This window comes from Balaenoptera ricei, chromosome 13 (assembly GCF_028023285.1).
Source record: "Balaenoptera ricei isolate mBalRic1 chromosome 13, mBalRic1.hap2, whole genome shotgun sequence".
NCBI classification, from domain to species: domain Eukaryota; kingdom Metazoa; phylum Chordata; class Mammalia; order Artiodactyla; family Balaenopteridae; genus Balaenoptera; species Balaenoptera ricei.
The window spans coordinates 44,682,199-44,704,013 of NC_082651.1; the positions used below are offsets into that span (position 1 = coordinate 44,682,199).

General features: G+C 39.4%; 1 long non-coding RNA gene across 2 annotated transcripts in view; it reads left to right on the forward strand.

Annotated features, from left to right (window-relative positions):
• Positions 1-16,105, forward strand: part of LOC132377178 (uncharacterized) — a 32,350-nt gene extending 16,245 nt beyond the window's left edge. Inside the window, exon 4 of one of the 2 annotated variants that reach the window (XR_009506559.1) lies at positions 16,033-16,105. This is a non-coding gene — a long non-coding RNA (uncharacterized LOC132377178). Of the gene's footprint in view, positions 1-4,882; positions 4,941-16,032 lie in introns of those variants that run through there. The other variant, XR_009506558.1, reaches the window with a different exon arrangement.
• Positions 16,106-21,815: the final 5,710 nt, after the last annotated feature.

Here is a 21,815-nt window from a genome sequence, read left to right on the forward strand (position 1 = left end):
AGCGCCTTCCAAAATATCTGATTAAAAGTGTTTTCAGACTGTTTTCCTGGCCTGCTGTGCAATTTGCAAACAATCCCCTTTTTTGGTCAGTTGGGGGTGAGGGATTGATGAAAGTCTTTGAAACTCATTTCTGACATTTATAGACAAACCTCTTCCAAGTTCGTTCGTTTTCAGCAAGGGCAGCAACTGAACAGGCTTGCCATTAATTATGGAGTTCACATCAGGGCCCTCGGACATCTTAGAGGGTCTAGTTCCAGGGTTGTTTTCTGCTCTTTCTCCCTCTCTTCCATTCTGGATCTTTCATAGACACCTTCCAGTGTCCTGGTGAATTCTCATTAATGGTTAAATTCTTTATCTTTAGAGTTTCATCAGATTCTCAGATTTCCCAGACACTGAAACACTCTACATGACCTGAAGATGGAATTAATTCTCCTGCGTAAAACTCTAGTCAAGGAATTCTCCCCAGCCAGGAAATCCAGAGTCAGGATGTAAGGCCAATTTCCCATGAGTGTAAAACTGCATAGCTTATTTCAAGAGGTTGCCTATTGTATGAGTTCATTTACATAACATTCTCAAAATGACAAAGTAATAGAGATGGGGAGCAGATCAGTGGTTGCCAGGGATTAGGTAAGGGAGGAAGGGTGTGACTTTAAAGGGATTGCATAGAGAATTCCTTTGTAGTGACAGAACAGGTTTATATCTTGATAGCCATGGTGGTTACACAGGTCTACACATGGAATAAAATGTCACAGGATTATACAAGAACATACATACCAAAAAAAAAAAAAAAAAAAAGAGTCCACACAAAAACTGGTGAAATTTGAAGAAAGTCTGTTGTCCTGTTAATTGTATCATCCCAATGTTGATTTCCTGGTTGTGAAAATGTGCTATAGATATATAAGATGTCTGCAGAAGCTGGGTGATGGGTACACAGAACCTCCCTGTACTCTTTTTACAAGTTCTCGTGAGTCTATAATTATTTAAAAATAAAAGGTCAAAAGATGAAAAAAAACCCGCCCCAAACTGTATGTCTTTACAGCATCTACCATTGTAGAGATGAGATGACACATAGTAGGTGATTAAGAAATGAATGAGATGAATTATTGAATAAATGAAAGATCTCCTGCGTTATATTAATGGAAATTTAAAAGAATCATGACAATAGATGACATTTTTGAGTACTTGATATGTGTCACGCATTGTGCTAAGGATTTTAAGTATTATCTCATTTAATCCTCATAGGAACTTTATGAAAAAAATTGTTCGTTTAAAAGGTAATGCTATGGGCTTCCCTGGTGGCGCAGTGGTTGAGAATCTGCCTGCCAATGCAGGGGACACGGGTTCGAGCCCTGGTCTGGGAAGATCCCACATGCTGCAGAGCAACTAGGCCCGTGAGCCACAATTGCTGAGGCTGCGCGTCTGGAGCCTGTGCTCCGCAACAGGAGAGGCCGCGATAATGAGAGGCCCGCGCACCACGATGAAGAGTGGCCCCCACTTGCCACAACTAGAGAAAGCCCTCGCACAGAAACGAAGACCCAACACAGCCATAAATCAAAAATAAATAAATAAATAAAAAAATTTAAAAAAAAATAAATAAATAAAAATAAAAAAAAGATAATGCTACATATTTGGTAAAAGTGTAAAGAAAAACAAGAAAATTATGAAAGACAAAAAAATCAGGATATTAGTGAACACTGATTAGTTGGAAGAGCAATACTTGTCATGAGATGGGGAGGTGGGTGTGTGGAGACACGACAGAGGTTATGTGGATATTTGTTGTATCATTAGTTTTATTATTTTATTTTATTTTTTTTTGAAGTATAGTTGATTTACAGTGTTGTGTTAGTTTTTGGTATACAGCAAAGTGATTCATGTATATATACCTATATACTTTTTCATATTCTTTTCTATTATGATTTATTACAGGATATTAAATATAGTTCCATGCGCTATACAGTAGATGCTTGTTGTTTATCTATTTTATATATAGTAGTTTGTATCTGTCAATCCCAAACTCCTAATTTATCCCCCCCTTTCCTTTTTGGTAACCATCGGTTTGTTTTCTATGTCTGTGAGTCTGTTTCTATTTTGTAAATAAGTTCATTTGTATCATATTTTATTTAATTATTAAAAAAAAATTATTTTATTTTATTTTTGGCTGCGTTGGGTCTTCGTTGCTGTGTGTGGACTTTCTCTAGTTGCGGTGAGCGGGGGCTACTCTTTGTTGCGGTGTGCGAACTTCTCATTGCGGTGGCTTCTCTTTTTGCGCACGGGCTCTAGGCGCGCGGGCTTCAGTAGTTGTGGCGTGTGGGCTTAGATGCTCCACGGCACCTGGGATCTTCCCAGACCAGGGCTTGAAGCTGTGTGCCTTGCATTGGCAGGCGGATTCTTAACCATTGCACTACCAGGGAAGCCCCTGTATCATATTTTAGATTCCACATATAATGGTATTTGTCGTTCTCTTTCTGACTTACTTCACTTAGTATGATAATCTCTAGGTCCATCCATGTTGCTGCAAATGGCTTATTTCATTCATATTTATGGCTGAGTAATACTCCATTGTGTGTGTGTGTATATATCACATCTTCTTTATCTATTCATCTGTTGATGGACATTTAGGTTGCTTCCATGTCTTGGCTATTGTAAATAGTGCTGCTATGAACAATAGGGTGCATGTATCTTTTCTTTTCTTTAAAAAATAATTTTTATTGGCATATAGTTGATTTACAATGTTGTGTTAGTTTCAGGCATACAACAAAGTGAATCAGTTATACATATACATATATCCACTCTTTTTTAGATCCTTTTCCCATATAGGTCATTACAGAGTATTGAGTAGAGTTCCCTGTGCTATACAGTAGGTCCTTATTAGTTATCTATTTTATATCTAGTAGTGTATATATCTCAACCCCATGCATGTATCTTTTCAAATTAGTGTTTTCTCTTGATATATGCCCAGTAGTGGAATTGCTGGATCATGTGGCAGCTCTGTTTTTAGTTTTTTAAGGAACCTCCATACTGCTTTCCATAGTGGCTGTACCAATTTACATTCCCACCAACAATGTAGAAGGGTTCCCTCTTCTCCACATCCTCTCCAGCATTTTCATTAGTTTTAAAGTTGTGCATATTATATATATATATATTCTTATAGATGTGCTATATTTATACATGGTAAATCAGGTGAGGAAGATATGTAAATATGAAAGCAAAACAAAAAAGAACCAAGGGTGATTGGTGTGACAGGAGGATTGGTGGTTTTACTGAGAAGGGCAGACCAACCAGAGATTATTTGCTCCCAGTGAGACAGGCTGGGACCTGGAACCCTTTGCTGCGGTACTGCAGTGCTTGTACCTGGACACACCTATCCTTGAGCAACAAAATACAAAGAAACTGTATGGGACTAAAAATAACTGCATGCATGTGCAGTTGAGGCAAATTCTGGACAAAAATACAAAGAGACCAAAAAAACTCAACTGCCGCTTTGGAAGACCCTGGAGCGAAAACAGGGTGTTGGGAGCAAAAGCAGGGTACTGAACATGCCGCCTGCACACAACACCACCAGAGGGGTGGGCAAAACACCTAAGCCACCCCTGTGGCCCGATCCCTGGACACACCCCTACCTTCACCGCATATAAGGAACAAGCTCGCCCCACGCCACCTCAGAGAGCTTGCAAGCAAGGGAACCTGTTGTTTGTTCTCGCTCCCCGCTGCTGCAGCAGGGGCTTTATTGAAGGCTGGCCTGAATTTCTTGTCTGGCCTCTAATCAGTTTCTATTGATTGGGGAAGGCAAGAGCCCTGGTCGGTATCACCAGGAGGGGACACCTGGCTCAGATCTGTGGGTCACTGTGACCGATGGCCAGGAACCACACCGGACCCTCACAGAGAGGCCCCCAGCATGAATTATCCACGTGTCTTCCAAATGAGCCTTGTCGTGGGGGAAATAAAAATGGTTGCCACGTAACTTCTGACAGCAGACTTGTGAATCATTAATTCCTCATCAGCCCCTGGCCCCACATGGAAATATAGTCAAGTCCCAATGATCCATGCTGATGAAGGGACTTCACACTTTCCTGTCGCAGCGCCTTTAGGATGTGGAGGGCAGAGGGAGCCTGGAACAGGAACCCTGAAGGTTAAGAGCTGGAAAGGGACTCTGACAGCACTGGGCCAGCCACTGCATTTTACAGATGGAGAACACAAGGTGTGGAGAAGCCGAGACTCGTTCCATATTTCACAGCTATTGAATGGACCTGTGAGTGATCTGTATCCCAGAGCTTCAGACTCAGGACCCTCTGCTATTCACGATACTTACTGATATTCTCCATCAGGGTTTAAGGGCGCTCACAGAGACACACACAGAGTAGTCAGACACAAACACACATGTGGGGCAATGGGAAAATAAACTGGGAAAACAAGATCAAGTTTGGAGTAAGGCTTTTGTTCACAGAGTGCATTTGAAGCTCTTTTCACAATGCCATGTCATTTTAGCTGCCTTACCCCCAGTGGATGTGAGCTCTTCGGAGAGGACCCAGTGAGTAGTAGTAGTTCCTTCTCAAAGTTAGTGACAGAACAGGGAAGTTTGGCGCTATTTGATCTTAATTTCTTTTTAAGAAAATTATAGAAGTAATATGTGAATACTTGCTCCCTGTAAAAGTTTGAACAGTACAGATGTATACAGGATAAAAAATCAAAGCACCCATTCATTTCTTTCCTAGATGCTGTTCTCTTCCCTGTGGGGAACCACTGCTAACCATTTGGTTTTTATCATTCAGAATTTTTTTCTGTGCATTTATATATAGATATAAAACAAACATGTATGTAGTTTAAAAAGATAAAAGGATCCAACCATTTGTATCATTTTGTGATTTGGTTTTTCTCTTAACAGTGCGTCTTGGACATCTTTCCACCTGTGTCTATCTGGCTCGACCTTCATGGTCTTTGTGAGTGCATTATAGCGCCTTTGTTGTAACTATCCTCCTAGTGATGACCATTGAACTGAATCCAGATGAACAAGGATCAGTGAATATTTCAGTACTCGTGGCTTGCCTTGGGCCATCTGTGTGAGTGTTTCGTGGGATCTATTTTCAGAAGTGGAAGAGCCCAGGGTCTGCAGGTTTGGCTACATACTGTCAAGGCGGCCACCAAGAAGCCTACGCTGAGTTGCATTCCCACCACAATGTATGTTTATCCATTTTATCACATTCTTTTCATAAATAAATACAATCAATCTTTAAAAATTTTGCCATTCTGGGAGAAAAAAGTGTATCATTCTATTGCTTTAATATTCACTTCTGTGATTCCTAATGAGGTTGAATATCCTTTCTTATTTGCCATGTGTGTTTCTTCTGTTAATTACCTAATCATATCTGGTTTCCTTTTTAGAAAAATTGTTCTTACCGATTTGTGGGCACTCTTTATGAATGGATAGTGACTTTATTATGGTGCAAATCTTTCTTCTTGGTTTATTGCTTTTCTTTGAAGTGTGTTTATGGTGTTGTTTGCCTTAGAGATGCTTTAAATTTGTGAGTCGTCAAATCAGTAACTTTTCCTTTTATGATTCATACATTTTATGTTTTGCTTAGGAAAACATTCCCCAAGATTATAAAGTTCTTATCTCAAACTTTCTTCTGGTAACTTTTTAATATTAAGATTTTTAATCTAACCAGGATCTATTCTTGCATATAGTGTAAGGTAAGAATCTAATTTTATACCTTTTTCCCAATTGGATAACCATTTGTCCCAGTATCATCTATTATCTAGTTCACCCTTTTGTGGTCATATACTAAATTTGCATTTGGTTTTAAACCTGTGTATTCTATTTCATTGTTTAGTATCATGTGAATATCACCCTATAAAATACTGACATTTCTCACCTTGGCCATTTTTTGCGCACTTGTGAATTTTAGATTCACCTTTTCAAGTTCCGTTGAAAACCCTGTTGATGTTCTGACTGGCATGTCTCTGAGTTTATAAATTAATTATGGGAGAATTGATATTTTACAAAATTTAGTCTTCCCATTCATCTGGAAAAATTTTTTTTAGTACCTCAGTAAAATAGTTTTCTTCACAAAGTTTGTGCATCTTTTTATTTGGTTATTTCTAGGTATTTCATAGTTTTTTTTTCCTCTGGGGATTTTGAAATTTCATTGCAATTTCTATCAGATTTTTTTTTTGAAGTACAAAGCTACTGATTTTTTAAAATGTTAATCTTATAATTGGCTGCCTTACTGAGCCTTCTTATTAGGTCTCTATGTTTTTTGGTTTATTTGTTAAAAAAAAAAAGATAATCACGTCAACTGACAATAATGGCAGTTCTGTCTCTTTTTCTCCAATACTTATGAGTTTTTTTTTTTTTTAAACATCTTTATTGGAGTAGAATTGCTTTACAATGGTGTGTTAGTTTCTGCTTTATAACAAAGTGAATCAGCTATACAGATACATATATCCCCATATCCCTTCCCTTGCATCTCCCTCCCTACTTATGAGTTTTATCCACCTTCCTTATCTAATTGTATTTACTGAAACTTCCAGAATAATGTTGTGTAGCATCTTTCCCTGTTTTGAGTTTTAATCAAATGACTCTACTATTTCACCCTAAAGTATGATGTTTTCTGTAACTCCTGTTATCAAGTTAAGGGAAATTTATTTACTAAGTAAATATAGGGAGTTGCAATAGTAAATGTCCTAAATTTGAACCCTCATTATATTCCCTGAATAAACCCTACTTTTTAACGCCATTAAATTAAATGCCAAACCCTACTTGGCAATTTTAAATGGTTTATTAGTAAATAGAGGCCTAACTTTAAAATAATCATAGTAATAATAAAAACAGGAAACAAGAATTCAAATGTTTTCAACAAACATAGGAGGAGGCAAAGGGAAGGAGTGGTTGAAAGCATGATAAGCATCTTGCCTTGTTTCAAGAAGAGCTTGTATGTACAAATTATTTTTCAACCTTTAATAAAACTTTTAATTAAAACATTTAAAATACATGTGTTCAGTGTAAATTTAATCTTGAGAAAAGTGGAAATAGAACAAGTTATTTTTAAACCACTAGAGCAAAAAAGGAAACAAAAAACTTCTTTAATCAGCAAAAATTAAAGAGGAAGGCAAAAGAAGAAACAATGCAATGATAGCTCATAGGAAAAAAAAGGTAACAGGAATGGGAACAGTTATCAGTTATCAAATATCAGGTAACAAAATAAAGGTGGTTATATTAAAATAGCCTATTAAATGTAGAGACAGATTGAGTTAGAGAATAGATTTCAGGTATTTGATGTACACTAGAGACACACACACAAAAATGACACAGAAAAACTGAAAATAAACAACTTGTAACAGAAAAAAGATAGAGAGGTCAATATTAATTTCTAGAAATATAGATTCCAATATGAAAGCCATTATATGGCTAAAGAGGGACATAACATGTTGTTGAAAGATATAGTCCGTTGGGAAGATAAAATCATTATGAACTATTGAGGACCTTTCATATTCATTTAATATAATATTCATGCACTCTCCCAGATTTCCTAGCGCCTTGCAGTTAAATGTGCTATAAACTAGTTCTGACCAGCAGGTTCTCAGTGCCACGAGTTAGAGTGCCACTTCCAAGCCAAGTATTTAAGAGCTGGGGTGCGACTTCCACTGCTGTCTTACAAATTGCTTAAGGTTAACAGCCATGCTATTTAAATTACTTAGCATTAACTATACTTTATTTTTATCTACCACTATTTTTTAAAACAATCCTTTCTCTTTCGTAGATTCATTTTCCATCTTAATATTGTCTATACTTATATAATCTGTTCAGAATAGTTTTCTGAATTTTAAAACATCAGAGGACTCATGTGTATGAAAATGTCTTTATTTGGCCCTGACACTTAAATGATAGTTAATTTGAGAATTCTTGGTTCATAATGAATGGTATTTCATGAGAACTTTGAAGACATTGCTCCATGGCGCTCTAGAGCCTAGTTACAGAGGAGAAGCCTTATGCCAGGCAGATTCTTGTTCTTCTGAACATAACCTTTTTTTACCCTCTCTATTGATTATTAAAAATTTTCTCTTAAATGCTGGAGTTCAGAGATTCCTCCAGACATGCTGAAATTATTTGTTTGTTTTCTTTTTTCCCTTTTCCTTTCCTCCCTCCTTCCTTCTTTCCTTTTCACCTTCCCTTCACTCTGTCAACTATTGATTTCCATTGAATGTTTGACAATACTTCATGGCACTTCATGTTTTTAGATGAGTGCATATAAATGGACAGAATTGACAGCTCAGATATGTTTTTTTCTAGTGCACATGGAAATCCCTGTTTCTCTTGATGATCACTACACTTCTGGTTGGTGGTGTTGGTGTTCGTTCTGGAATGAAGAACAGTTATGGGTCCTGGTAGGCTAGACCCTTTAAGGCAACCAGTAGTTTGTCTTCAGATGAAGGTCAGTATCTTCCCTTGAGGTAGCCCAAAATATTTAGGGAATTGCTTTGTTCCAGCCCCAGTATCTACTCTGAGTCTCCTGTGTCAAAATTCCCATAGTGCAGAGCTGCACTTGAGGTCAAAGCCAGCACCAGGCACTCTACCTGGGCAGGAACACCGTTCCTCCACTCTTAAAACATTGCCCAGGCCTATCACCTATTCCTTCTTCTATCCCTACTGCCTCTGATCATTGGATTGTTTTAGAGTTCTTTCTTGGAGGACTTCTTACTTCCTTTCTGGAAGTCTGGATTCTTTAGATCTGTTTCCATCTTCTTTTTCTAGAAGATTCTCAAGGTTCTGATTTGCTAGTGGCAACTCTTGGTTTTTCAGCTCTGCTAAAATTTATTTTGTTTGCACATTTCCTCTGTCACGTCCACGGAATTTGGAGAATGTGACCAGGCAAACACTTTTCTTCAGTCAGCCATTTGAAACCTTCATTTGGTCTTCCTCACTCACATAAGTTTGAGATCATTTTTCTGGACAAGCCATCTCCAAAATATTCTGCTTTGTAATAAAGGGTCAGGCAGCTAGAGTTACAGAAGAAAACTAAGTTATTATCCCCACCCCCAGATTAAAATAGCCTTATTGTCCAGAAAATAGACAAAAATAAAAAAAGAAAATTAAAAAAATCTAAAATCCTACCAACGTTTTCATGTTAACAATTTGATGTGAATAGTTTTGAGTTGTTTATATACACACAGAAAAGTACTTTTCTCCATAAATGGAGGTTGTAATCTCCAATACAACTAATATTTATCAATCATGCACTTAGTATATATCTCAGGTACTTTGCTGAGATTTTTTATTATTTTATTTTTACTTTATTTTATCTAGTCAATTTTCTCACTCATCCTTCTAACAGCCCTTCACACTTGAGATTATTATTAGTCCCTCTTTTTTTTTTTTTTTTTAAAGATTTATTGATTGATTGATTGCTATGTTGGGTCTTCGTTTCTGTGCTAGGGCTTTCTCTAGTTGCGGCAAGCGGGGGCCACTCTTCATCGCGGTGCGCGGGCCTCTCACTATCGTGACCTCTCTTGTTGCGGAGCACAGGCTCCAGACGCGCAGGCTCAGTAGTTGTGGCTCACGGGCCTAGTTGCTCCGCGGCATGTGGGATCTTCCCAGACCAGGGCTGGAACCCGTGTCCCCTGCATTGGCAGGCAGGTTCTCAACCACTGCGCCACCAGGGAAGCCCCTAGTCCCTCTTTTGATGCTCATTGAGGGTAAGTTGCTTACCCACATTCATCTACTACTTTTAAGCACTACATTCTACTACTACCTAATATGTATATTGTTTTATAACCAGTTTTGGAAAACAAATCCATGGATGCCTTTTCAGGTCAATAACTATGTATCTATATCATAAATGGTAATTGCTCCATAAGATACTATCTTATGTATATTTTCTAATTTATTTTTCCAGAATAAACAGTGCTGTATTGAAAACTATGCACCAAATTGTATCAAAGACTTACCATGAGTCAGGCATTGTGTTGGGCACTGGAGATAAGTAAGACGTGGTCTCTGACCACATGGGGTTTACATTCTAGTGTGGAGCCTACACAATTACAAATGATGACACAAAAGACTGTTTAATTACAAATGTGATCATATGATATCACTTATATGTGAAATCTAAAAAAAATGATACAAATGATTTCTTACATGATTAAAAGGGTTTTATAGTATTAATAAAAATTAAATAATAAAGTCTATTTTACCTTTTAAAAAACTGCCTATGATACGTGGACTGTAAAAACATCTTTAAACTGATTTCTAGTTGCATTTTACTGTAATCAGAAAAAATATTCTGCATGATATTCTTTGAAATTTGTTGAGATTTGTCTTATGGATAAGAACATAATCTTGTTTTGCAAATGATCTACGTACTCTATAATGATATACTCTAGAGTTTTGGCTTATAGTATTATAACCGTGATAATTTTATCAGGTTTGCTAGTTGTGTTATTCAGATCTTCCACAAATGTTTACTGATTTTTTTTTTTTGGTATACTAGATTAATCAATTACTTATAAAGCTGTGTTGAACTTTCTCACTATAATCTGGATTTGTTTATTGGTCAAATAAAACTGTACTACTATTTTTAAAAATGTGAGAGATACTAGATCCTAGTGTAGGCTCAGCTTGCGAGCTGGTCTGACCCGGGAGGTGTGAGCAGCCATCTCTGAGGAACTGACGTAGCAGAGGGAAGTTTTACTATTACTTGTTGGGCCTTTGGTGGGCTTTCTGACTCTATAGCTTAGTCTGCAAGATGGCGTTAAGTAGAATCCAATCTAAGAAGCCTTTGAGAACATACTAACCTAAGGACATTCTTACTAAGAATCCCTGGGATTAAAATCTCCTTGCTGTGCACAAATCATCTGAATGAATTAAACATGTAATTGAAAGGCTCATCTTGTGCTACTCGAATGCTTGGCTGTACCAGAAATAAAATGAAAATGAAATCATTTTCTCTTTCAAATAAATATTATATACTGTGGGCCTCACTGGTTCCATTAGCACTATCCAATTGCACAGAGGTGATTATATTATTTATGACATATGCAGATACTAAGAGGCTCCTTCAACTTAAGGCGGATAAACACTGTAAGATCATTTCCATCTTTACTCAACCTCCCACTATTTCTAGAGTCCTCTCTCTCCTTCTAAAACCTACAGACTGGTGGTTGTTTTTGAGACTCCAGAGCAAGCAGCCATTTTCAAAGGATGTTTGCTTGCTCAAAATAGACCATCATGAGACTGGTATGAGAATGCTTTGTTGTACTCTAGTTGGGTCATGATTTTGTTTGCAGTTTACCTTTCTTAAGCACTCAGGGTGTGTTGTCAGTAAATAAAATGCCTGTCAAATTAGTCACTGACCCTGCAATAAATTCTGAAAAGCTACAAAGGGAATCCAGTTAAGAAAGTCCATATCATCTTCCTCTACAATATGATAAAAATGGAAAGAACAGATGTACATGTGGCCAACAGGCACATGAAAAGATGTTCAATATCACGAATTATTAGAGAAATGCAAATCAAAACTATAGTGAGGTACCACCTCACACCAGTCAGAGTGGCCATCATCAAAAATCTACAGATAATAAATGCTAGAGAGAGTGTGGAGAAAAGGGAACCCTCCTACACTGTTGGTGGGAATGTAAATTGTGCAGCCACTATGGAGAACAGTATGGAGCGTCCTAAAAAAAACTAAAAATGGAGTTACTGTATGATCTAGGAATCCCACTCCTGGGCATGTACTCGGAAAAGACAAAAACTCTAATTCAAAAAGATACAAGTACCCCAATGTTCATAGCAGCACTATGTACAACAGCCAAGACATGGAAGCAACCTAAGTGTCCATCAACAGATGAATGGATAAAGAAGATGTGGTATATATATACGATCGAATACTACTCAGCCATAAAAAAGAATTAAATAATGCCATTTCAGCAACATGGATAGACCTTGAGATTATCATACTACGTGTAGTAAGTCAGATAGAGAAAGGCAAATATATGCCATCACTTATATGTGGAATCTAAAAAAATAATACAAATGAATTTGTTTACAAAACAGAAACAGACTCACAGACAAAGAAAACAAATGTATGGTCACTAAAGGGGAAAGGGTGGGGGAGGGATAAAACAGAGTATGGGATTAACAGATACACAGTACTATATATAAAATAGATAAATAACAAGGACTTACTCTATAGCACAGAAAACTATATTCAATGTCTTGTAATAACCTATAATGGGAAAGAATCTGAAAAAGAATATATATCTATATATCCATATATATCTATCTGAATAATTTTGTTGTACATCTAAAACTAACATGATATTGTAAATCAACTATACTTCAATAAAAAAATGGAAAGAATAGTTACTATTCACTGAGCATGCACAATATATCATGGACTTCACACACATTTCTAATCTTCTGAGGAAATTGGGGATCAATGATGTTAAATGATTTGCTCAATCATGCTCTGTAAAAAGTAGAGCTAGGATTTGAATACAGATCTTTCCCGCATCAAACATAAGCTTTTCCTACCTGGGGTGGTTTTAAAAAAATGGCTGCAAAATCTTGACTCTTTTAACATTGAGCAGTTCGTCTACGTGCCCTCCCTTTAAATCTGGGTGGGCTCGGACTGCTGCAACCAGTAGACAACGACGTAAGTGATGCTATGTGACTTTTGAAGCTGGGTCACAGAAGGCCATGAGCTTCTGCTTTATTTGCTGGAACATTTGGAACCCTGAGCCACCAGGTAAGAAGTTTTCTATTCAGATGCCACCATGTTAGGTAGAAGCCCAAAACACATGGAGTAGCCATATTTGTAAGCATCACAGCTATAGTTGACAGTTCTGGCTAAGCCCAAACTTTGAGACATCCCAATCCAGGTGCTAGACATGCAACTGAAGCTCTAGATGATTCCAGTCCTCATCATTCATTTACCTCCAAAAGTTCGAATCTTCCCTGCCAAAGCTCAGACACTGTGAAGCACGGGCAGATCATCCTCATCGTGTCCTGTCCAAATTTCTGACCACAGAATCCTGAGCATAAGAAAATCTTTGTTGTTTTATACCACTAAATTTGGGGTGATTTACTGTTCAGCAGTATTTTGCAGAGTTGGGACGGATCTTGGGTGTCTACTAAGCTACCTTCTACCTAATAACCAGAACCTCACCTATTTCTAGTTGAGAGGTTACACACCGGTGGTTAATGGCTAAATCTGGCATTCAGAAGGGTTCTGTTTGCCTCCCAGAATTGTGAGTTTTAACAATGATTAAATTTTACATGAAACCTGAATCTCCAGCTTCTCTGGGAAAATCAGAAGATCTGGAGACACTGGGATGGCATCCTGGTAAGAAAACAGTCCTATGTTTCTGCGTAGCAGCTACCTCCTTCATGTGGGCCTTTGCTCCAAGTGTTCGAGTCCTCAGCACTCATGATTGCATTACTGGCCTTCCTGCCTACCTGCTTACTGTGAGCATTTGTGTTTGTAGACTTGAGAGACAGATGATCTTACAGCCTGTTTTTGAGTGTTGAAAGGTGCTTAAGAATTACTGTTTCTTCCACTTTTATCTTCTAAAATTCAAGTTCAGCTTGCATTATCATAATCTATTTTGCATGTTTAGTAATTATAGTGATGACTGGAATACGTTTTAATGCTATAAAATAGTACAGTTTAAAATAAACATTAAATCCCAAATCTTATATTTAAGCATCCATCTGTCATGATAAAGATGGAAGAGAAGTCAGCTAACTGTTTAATTAGGGAAAAAAACCCTCTATCTTGCACCCAGCTTTGAAAAAGAAGGCTATCCTTCAATTGTGGACTTAATGCCAACTCTGTTTAGGACTTATGAATGGATTTGTTTTGGGGGAAGACCCTTCTTTACCAGAGCCCTTTCTGGAAGAGAATTTGGATTTTGGCATGGATCCATCCCTCTGTGGTTCCTAAGTGGAAACCCAGCTCTTTTGTGTAGCCATGATAAGTCATTTGATTTAGGAGAGACATCAGGGAAAGTAGCAGCTATTTACTTTGCTAGGGTTAGTAGAATACTAATGTGACTGCTTGCTAAGAGTCTGAAGAGGTAAGAGGAAGAGAAAAAGAATTTCCATATTTACTGAACACTTAACTCAGACCAGAGCAGACTAACCCATATATTTTTTCATTGGCAGTCTGACAGAAGGAAATGTCTTAAATTTTTTTTTTTTTCACTTAAACTTCAAGATTAAAGAACAGGGGAAGTGATTACCAAGGGAAGTTGTGGAAACTCTTTGTCTAGAGATGTTTAATAAAAACAAAGCTTTCTAGACAGGAGAAATCATTCCAACTTTGGAGTGATGTTTAATAAAAACAAAGCTATCTAGACAGGAGAAATCATTCCAACTTTGGAGTGGGGCAGAGGCAGGCAATAAGGAAGGCCAAGGAAAACTTGATGACCTTTTGAAATCCCCATTAAAGCTTTAACAGCTGTTGTACATTTTGATCAGTGGCCACAGACCTATAGCAGAAGGCTTTAACAAATTTGACTTGAAATTGGGTGTGTATTGGATGGTCATTACTTATTACAGCTAATAGGTGTCTACTGTTAGCATTGTGTTCTTATGAGGCTAATGCAATCTTGACACCCACCCATGGCTTCAGATTATTTCTTTGGCCCTGTTCAGCATGATGTAAATCGCAAAGGGACTGTCTACTTCATAGACAAAGTGACACATAGCAATGCAATGGTTTTGGTTTCTGACTTTTACATTTAGGTTTCACATCTTAGGAGAACTGTTAAAGTCAGTACGTGGATACTTGCTGAGAGGGGTTCAAACAAGGAGCCATGGGTGCTGATTATGATAATGCTTTTGGTCATTAGAAATCAGCATTGAATGACTAACTCCAGAAAGTCATGGAGGGATGCAAAATGACACAGATTCTGTCCAGGAAACAAGCATTCCATTTTCTAGTATTCCAAAAAATGAGACAGTAATACAACTTTCTTCCCATTTAGTGGCTATGTGAATCTTCTTCCTTCCTTTCAAAGAAATGTTAATCCAGTCCTTTACATCTGATGACTAATGCCTGTCCCACTGTGGTGGATGCTATGATGTACTTGCCTTCTTCAGGAATGAAAAGCTTCATTCCCCAGTCTGTGGGACCATTACTAGCAGAAAACCCCCAGCTGCCAGCCCCCTCCTGGGTTTGCCTTGGTAGAAGAAAACCACACCCAAAGTTACCATCCTTCCAGGGGTGATACATATCACATCCAATCACTGATCAAAATCAGGATATACAAAATTCCCCAAAACCACCCTCATTCCTGACACTAATTCCAGGGTTCGAGCATCTCTAAGACTACTCTCAAGTTAAATAATTCACTAGAAGGACTCACAGAACTCACTGAAATCTGTTATGATCATGGTTACAGTTTATTACAATGAAAGGATACAGATTGAAATCATCCATGGTGGAGACTCATAGGATAGAGTCCAGGAAAGTTCCACTCATGGAGCTTCCAATCATCCTCTCCCAGGGGAACTGCAGACAGCACTAAATGCCCTAGCAACAATATGTGACAAAACCCATGGAGTATTGCCAGCCTGGTAAGTGCACCTGAGCCTTAGTGTCCAGAGTTTTTATTTAGGGTTCCATCACATGGACACGGTTGAGTGCCCACATGGCTGACATCAGTCCCCAACTTCTCTAGAGATCAAGCTGATACCTTGTGACCCAATAAACCTACCATAAATCACACTGTGAAACTATCTGCTGTGGCCCAAGGCTCTTAGGTAAATAAAAACACTTTTATCAGGCAGGACATTCCAAGGGCTTAGTTATGACCTTCCAGGAACTGGGGACAAAGGCAAGACTTCTCTTTGGACCAGGTTAATTTTTTTACTACACAGGACATAAAGACTCCCTTCCTCAACTTGGGACAATTTTGAAGGGTCATACTAGTTTCAGATCTCACTGGAGGGAGAGCTGAACCCTCCTTTGAGGTTGCAGTGTGGCACGACTTGTCCCTCTACCCAATCCTGTTTTCCTCCCTTTACTTCCACAGGTGTTAATTCCAAGCTCGCTTCCTAGTAATTCACCAGCATGCTATTCTCCATCTCAGGATCCACTTCCAAGGGAACCCAACTTGCAACAGTTGGTGCCACAAGTGGTCAAGAAAGCAGATGCTGGAGTGAAATTTTAGAGCTGGATCACTTGCTGCCCAGTTGCCAATAAAGAGTCCATCACCAGCAGAAGGTAAGCAGTTAACTCCTGGCACAAATAACAACGTAGCAGTGCCATAGTTAAAAGTTTCACTGGCAGTGAATTAGAATTGCATGCTGGTGGAAAAGAATTCAGGTGCTGAGAAATACTGGAGCAGTATTAAGTATAAGAAGATGGAACTGTGTGTCTATTGTTAACTGATGTTCTGGAAAAAGATAATAAGAAGCAAATGATTAATCAGCAATTAAAAGCTAAGTGTGAAATCTAGAGGGCCTTCGTGGTAGCATATAGATAGGCTTTCATCTCTTTCTGGGGATGGTAAAGGGAGGCAGCACTAGGGTGACCAACTATCCCAGTTTGTTTGGGACTCAGGGGGTTCCCACTATGTGGGGCATTCAGTTTTCAAACCAGGAAAGCCCAGGCAGACTGAGATAAGTTGGTCATCCTAAGTGATAAAGAAAAACAGACCAGGCCCAGTGATGCACTGGAAGAAATGAGTGTCAGTCTTCAAGATCTAAAGATGCAAGATATTTCCCATCATATTCCCATTTAATTCATCAGACTGACACCTGAGAAATCCAGACAAATCCTGGAGACTGGTAGTAGACTACTGCCAACTCACCCAAGTAGTAGCTCTGATTTCTACTGTGGTATTTTTTTAAAAAATTAATTATTAATTAATTAATTAATTTATGGCTATGTTGGGTCTTCATTGCTGAGTGCAGGCTTTCTGTAGTTGCGGTGGGTGGGGGCTACTCTTTGTTGCAGTACGTGGGCTTCTCACTACAGTGGCTTCTCTCATTGTGGAGCACGGGCTCTAAGTGGATGGGCTTCAGTAGTTGTGGCATGTGGGCTCAGTAGTTGTGGTGCATGGGCTTAGTTGCTCCACAGCTTGTGACATCTTCCTGGACCAGGGCTCAAACCCATGTCCCCTGCATTGGCAGGCAGATTCTTAACCACTGTGTCAACAGGGAAGTCCCTACTGCGGTATTTTTTGCCGAAGCAGATCAACACAACCTTGGGTACAAGGTATGAGAGGTCATTGATCTGTCAATTGCATTCTTTTCTGGTCTTCTCAAAAAGGATCAGAAACAGCTGCTATTCACTTGCAATGGACAACAGTGTTCATTTACAGTCTCACCCTAGAACTATGTTAATGCTCCTACTCTCTGATATAGGATAGTCAAAAGAGACCTGGGCTGTTTGGTGGAAAGAGTATTGATTAATGTGTGTTCAATCTGAATTGTATAGCTGAAAGTCAGACAATTTTTTAATAGAGCTGTGGGAAGAGAGATCAGCTGCATCCTGAGGAACAGAAATTTCCTTCACTGAGAGAGTCCTAGCATGAACTAGCTGCCTCTTGTCATGGCCATTACAGAAAGGAGCCATGTTTCTGATGGAGGTAGTTGGAACTATCAACCATAAGATTTTCTGATTTGGAAATAGAGGGTGAGGAAGAGTGAAGTTGGTGAGGTTGGGATGTAAACTTTGGAAGAACACCTTCAGGTGGTTATTTTGAGTCAGGAGCCAAGAAGTAATCAAGTTCCCATCATCTAATGGCATGGACTTAAACACAGTGGAGACAGTATATTTGTCAGAAAAGAGTCAATCTCTTGGAAGTCTACTTTAAGAACATTTCAGCCTCTTCTGGTTATCTCTTGATGAAAGCTCTTTATAACCTAATAGCATTTTGGCTTTATCTCTTATTCCATTTACTGCTGTGGTGACCAGTTCAGTACAGATTTCCAGCAGTTTCATGGGTGCAACTCTCAGGATAGTGCTATGCTCCTCACTTTTCCACTGCTGCAGCACAGGGTTCTTTAGGAATTGCTTGGCTCTCATGCATGTGGATGGGCCAACTCTTGATCCATGGACAATAGGAGCTGATGGAGCAATGCTCCCCTAGTGGACAACATGGGCATCACACATGATCCCACAGGACCCAGTACCCAGTCTCATATAACAGGGGCCAACTCAATAATTCATCCTTATGTTGGCTCTTTCTTCTTCTTTGTTTCCTCTTGCTTCCCACTTCTGCCTCTTGAGATCACACCCCCAGATAAACAACTTGCATGCAAGCCTTTGTCTCAGGCTCTGCTTTGGGGGAAATGCAGCCTATACGCTGTAACATGATAGATAGGTGCTCCCAGCCAGATGTTACCTGGAACTACATTGTTAGCATACAGTCTCCACTGTGTGTGTGTGCGTGTGTGCTGTGTGTGTGCCCTTCTCTGTTCTCACTTGTTTTCTAAGCTACATAAAACAAGGCAAAGGAGGTCAAGCTTCATTTTGAGCAAGACGTACATTTGAGGAATAATAGCAGTGAACATTTTTTGGATTGGTCCTTATCTGCCAAGCACTGTTCTAAGCGGTTTATACACATGATCTAACTTTTACTAAATCCTATGGGGGAGGCACTATTATTGTTCCTATTTATACACAGGGAAACGGAGGCTGAGAGAATTTTAGTAAGTTTCTTTAAGTGGCTTGGCTGGGGAATGGCGAAGCTGATCTGATTCCGTTGTCTGATGTCAGAGCAGAGCTCTTAAATACTAGAAACCCCAAGATGCAAATCAGTATTAGGCTCTGTGTGGGTGATGAATGGGGTTTGATTACCAACATTTAATGTGCAAGCATTGGCACGGGATTGTACACCAAGCTGATTTTTCTCAGGGAGCCAGGAGAGCCAGACTCCAGCAGGAGAAGTGGAAGGTCTCATTCACCAGGCAGGTGAGGGTCAGCAGAATGGGGCCATTTAACTTCTTATTTGGCTTTATCTGATTGCTGGAAAAGGGTGAACTTTGTGATATCTATTTACGGTTATATATAATGCTTATGATTATTTATGATATTTGTAAACAGAGGGCTCTGCCTGGTAATTTATGGCTGTTTCTTGGGCTTTTCATCATAGAGATGGCCTTAAAAATAATTTTAGTCTGTCATTAGAGGACAAATAGGTGGTGTTTGCCATGTCAGGCTTCAAGTAGGAATGGCTGGTGACACCTGGGAAAGAAAAAAAATAGGATTAGGTAATTTACAAAAGTGCTTCATTTTTCAAAACCTTCTCACTTTCCTCACTTTTTCATGTTGTACCGAAATAGAATGTTTGTCTTAATTAGAAGAAACAGGTCATGACTCTGAAGGCAAACAGATCCATTATTCTTCAAGAAATGCTCTAATCCTCCAGCCTGAGGTCAGGCTGTGTGGATATGGGGTACACTGGGGGAAGGGACTTTTTTTGTAAACTGCTGTTGAGCAAATATTTCCTTCTCGCCATCACAATCAGCTTCCAAAGCAACCCATAGATGTCTTTCTGAAGAGTATACACAGAATCCAGACCCCAGGCCCAGCCCTGGAACACCTGCTAGGGCTGAAGTATTTTAGGGTCCTTTGATGACAGCAGTCATTCACACCACATCTGGTCCCCAGAAGGAGGCTCAGCCAAACAAGTGAAGGTGGGGTTTCCTTGCAATTGACTTTTGCAAAACGAAACAGTCATTCATGCACCCCCAAGTTTGTAAAATGCATGTAAAATTTTGTCACATGATGTGGAGTTATTTGCATGAACCAACTTTATTAGCTACCTGGGACTCTGGCCCCAGATGAGAACAAAAAGAGAACCACAGTGACAGGAACTAGAACTAAGGGGTTCTGTGTCCTCTGGCAACTTCTGGAGGCTTTCTGAGCATGCACTGAGGTCGACAGGCGATTCAAAGATGAACGAGTTACAGACCATGCCTTCCAGAAGCTCACAGACTAATGAAGGAGGGTCCTAACAAATATACCTCAAATAACTAAAGCGTGAGATAGAAAGAGTCAAATTTCATCACAGGTAGAGTGCTAGAGGAGTTTAAGAATGAGATTATTTCCAACTGAACGGATCCAGGAAGACTTTGTAGAATCCTTTGGATTTAACCTTGAAGGGAGGGTTGGATTTGAACGCTCAGGGGTTGGGCTGGGAAGAACTTTCCAGAGGGAGGGTATGGTCTGTGCAAAGGCAGAAGTGTGCAAATGTCAGCATGTGTGTGGGCAGCAGCATGAGAGCAGTGGGGAGTCCAGGGAACTGGGGAAAGACAGTGGAGGGATTTGCCCACTGGATGAGGGATTGTCGAGGAACCTTGTAGATAAATTAATCCTTCGTCGATTGAAGCTGAGAATTGCCCAAGGTCACATGGCTAGACTTGGCAGTTGGGTGGATTTCGGCCCTGATCTCTTGGTTCTCAGTTCAGTAAGTTTTCTCTTCCTCACTTTGGATTACAAGAAGCTTTTAACTTTGCTTTATTTTTGGCCATCTGTGACAAATACCTTGAGGAGCCCATTTTGGGAGGTTAAAGGCAACATGGTCCTGAGGGCTTAATCTTGGAAATCTACCAGCTTTGTGAATAGGTTTACTCTTGCTTTCTTTCCACCCTCCCTCACCCATTAGGATACCAGTGGGGCCAGGTCTGAGACAGTCAGGCTTTGGGAACAGGCACGTGGCTGGAGGTATGTGTGTGCGAGAGAGAAGGACGTGTGTACGTGCGTCTCTGCTTGATGTCTCTGTTCTGAGGCTAATTATGAATCACCTTTGGCATTTTGTTCTCTCAACTTGACATGGGCAAAAAGCCAGCACAGAGAAGAATTTCACTTTGCCCTAAAGTGTGTTTATTTCTGGGCTTAGCTGGAGCTCAGGAAACGGGGAGTGTTTCATTGACTAGGAAAGCCCTTTCTTGGGTGTTGGCTGGGTGCTGCTTTAGCAGAGAAATAGAGTCAGAGAATGAAGAGCACGCAAACATCGGAAGGGACCTTAGAGGTGACCTGCCAGAAAACTTTCCACAACAGCACTTGGCTTCCTGACGCAGGTTGGGACGTGCCTCTCAGGGCTAGTCTGTTGGTCAACAAATAGCAATTGAGAGCTTAGTATTTGCCGCACAGGGATGTGGAGAGGAGAGAGTGAGGTCAAGCTAGTCAAGTGCCTAGCACAGGGGAAGCCCTTGGTTCAGAAATGGTAGTTTCTGTGGTTTGGAGGTTGCTCTGTAGGATGAGAAAGCCAATGTTCAGTATGTATAACTGATTCACTTTGCTGTACAGCATAAGCTAACACAAGATTGTAAATCAACTATACTCCAATTAAAAAAAAAAAAAAAAAAGAATATTCTGGGGGTGGGGAGGGGCAGGGGCAGTTTTCCTGGACTTCAGCTCTGCGGATTCCCTTCTCTCTCAAAGCCCATGTTTTCAGCTGACATCATCCTTATTTTACAAACTTAGCACCCAGGAAAGCAGCTGGAAGCGCACCAAAACCAAGAGTCAGTTTAATTTTTCCATTAAACCCTTTTTAAGTTTTGAAATTTTTTTTTTGGTGATTATTTTATACGTAATTAATATTTCTTTTCTTTTTCTTTCTTTCTTTTTTCAAAACTGGCTTTGAATTTAGCATTTGTTTTAGTTTCCTAGGCTAGCTGTAACAAAGGCCACATTCTGAGGTTCCATGTGGACATTAATTTGGGGGGACACTATCCAACCCATTTCAGTATCCATAAAGGGATTTTGGAAAAGAAGGTAGGGTACATAGTGGATGATGAATTCACATTATTGTCTTCCTTCTGCTTTTTATCTCTCTGAACTTGATTTCCTGGGGTGGCTGGA